The sequence below is a fragment of the Rhinoderma darwinii genome (assembly GCF_050947455.1).
Source record: "Rhinoderma darwinii isolate aRhiDar2 chromosome 2 unlocalized genomic scaffold, aRhiDar2.hap1 SUPER_2_unloc_32, whole genome shotgun sequence".
In the NCBI taxonomy this organism is placed as follows: Eukaryota; Metazoa; Chordata; class Amphibia; order Anura; family Rhinodermatidae; genus Rhinoderma; species Rhinoderma darwinii.
The window spans coordinates 510,830-513,159 of NW_027461699.1; the positions used below are offsets into that span (position 1 = coordinate 510,830).

Consider the following 2,330-nt stretch of genomic DNA (forward strand, 5'->3'; position numbering starts at 1 on the left):
TAATATGATTTCACTAATGATATTTGTTATTTTCATGACCTCTACAGGACAGGGTGTTGTTTAAAAGCCAATGTGAGGGAGATGTGCGAGTCCTGAGATACGACTCTTGCCCTGTTTTGAAGACCTCAGACCACCGACCTGTTTTTGGCATCTTTGAAGTAAAGATCAGGCCCGGTTCAGATGAGTAAGTCATGTTTTCCTCCATGTTGTTGGTATGATACTTTCAGTAGCCGTCATTACTACATGGTCCTTATAGCCAGAGCTCACACTTTGGGGCAGGTGGCTGTACACCTTGGTGACAGTACTGGAGGATTATAGGATGTGAAACTAAGCAAAGTGTGGTTACCTGCTAACATTATCATATGTCTTACATAAATATATTTCTCATTCCAGCATCCCCTTGGCTGGTGGACGCTTTGATCGTAAAATCTATGTAACGGGCATTAGGAGGAAAGGACAAAAAAAGTAGCTGCATCTGTTCATGTCCTTACAGGTAAGAGCTTTGTAGTTGTCTATTATGTTTGCGGTGAAAATGTTCTTCCATCTCTTAGGTTTTCCTCTGTATCTGTAATTTATTTTATCAACTAATTTAACTAAAGTGTAAATAAGTATTTTCAATCTTAAAATTCCAACTCCTTGTATTTAGACACGTTTTCATTTCTGAATGAAGGTTGTGGGCTTTGGGGAACAACTTCCCCAACTGTAAGCATGTATGTAGTATAGTACAATGAGTTTCCTAAAGGAACCGGTCATCTGAATGGATGGAACAACTGGATTTTATGATGCATTAGCTTCTAAGCAAAAATGATGGATACAAGAAACATTGCTATTGATGGAAGACATTACTTGGCATCTTGCAGGACTCCTAAGGAACAGTTACAATCTCCGGGGCATAAAACATCGGAATATTAGAAAGTTCCGGTAACATGCTGAAGAGCACAGCTCTAGTATTCGGCACACAGACAAATATGATTCAAAACTTCTTTCGTTTTATTTGTATTGTATTCAAATGCCATGGGCGGAGTGCAACGTTTCGGTCCTAGAAGACCTTCGTCAGGCGCTGGAACCCTGTTGGCGTGGATGTATCCTGCTGATGAGCACTGCTGTTCTTATCGCGGCTTACCGCTCGTTTTTGGCGCGGTAAGCCGCGATATGAACAGCAGTGCTCATCAGCAGGATACATCCACGCCAACAGGGTTCCAGTGCCTGACGAAGGTCTTCTAGGACCGAAACGTTGCACTCCGCCCATGGCATTTGAATACAATACAAATAAAACAAAAGAAGTTTTGAATCATATTTGTCTGTGTGCCGAATACTTCTCTACATACGATTGGGTTGGGACCCTATTCGTGCACCTCCTATAGGTCTTGTGCACTCTGAACCAATACCGAGCACAGCTCTAGGTCAGACCCACTGCTTGCATCAACCATCTTCAAGGTTTGTAGTGTGACGCCAAGGATCAATTAAGAAATTTATTTACCTCAAATCACCTTAAAAAGTCTTCTAGATTTTGTGTCTGCTAAGAAACACACATTATAGAACATTAATAGCAAATATTTGTCTTGCAGCATAAACATCAATTCCGCAGTACATCTGGCGAGAATAGCGCTCCCTGTCACCGGAGGAGCTACCATCAATGCTGATAGAAAGGTAAGTTCCTCTGGATGTGTCCCCTCTCTATATTTATCAAGCAGCCTGAATGATCAATATTTAATAGGGTTGTGTGCTTCTCCCCCCAGAACAAGTCAGCAGATATCAACAGAACATCAACACCAATAACAACCAAGGGCAGAATCCGCCATCTTACAAGAATTCCAATGGCGAGACTTAACATTTCTACAACATCTGTCACAGAAGAGACATCAATGTGGTCACCAGGGCATCAATATCACCCAGAAGACCAGGTTCAGAACAGGACAATATGTCATCTCTTCTTGTGTCTGTCGAATCCAGATTTTCCACCCCTAACTGATACTACAGTATATACTGTGACATATTCCGTAGTTTTTGCTGGATCTTGTATTACCATCATCTTTACCATTATATATTTTGATCCACAAAAACCTTAAATAAATCATTAACATCAATCCATAAGTGTGACTGGTAATTGTTATGTGCGCGGCTGCAACTTACACAATACAGAGTGTATGGAACGTGCCGCCATATGTACTGGATTATATACTTTAGGACAAAGAGTGCTAGGAGATGTAAAACATTGATATATTTGATAGTTGCTTAACCACTTAAGGACGCAGCCTAGTTCGGGACTTAGGGCTCAGAGCCCATTTTTCAAATCTGACATATTTAACTTTATGTGGTAATAATGTCGA

At 40.9% G+C, this 2,330-nt stretch overlaps 1 long non-coding RNA gene across 1 annotated transcript; it reads left to right on the forward strand.

Moving 5' to 3' along the window:
* The first annotated feature begins 422 nt into the window (after positions 1–422).
* LOC142677624 (uncharacterized) lies at positions 423–1,963 on the forward strand. Its single transcript, XR_012852600.1, has 3 exons — positions 423–493; positions 1,569–1,650; positions 1,740–1,963. It is a non-coding gene; the product is annotated as an uncharacterized LOC142677624 (long non-coding RNA).
* Positions 1,964–2,330: the final 367 nt, after the last annotated feature.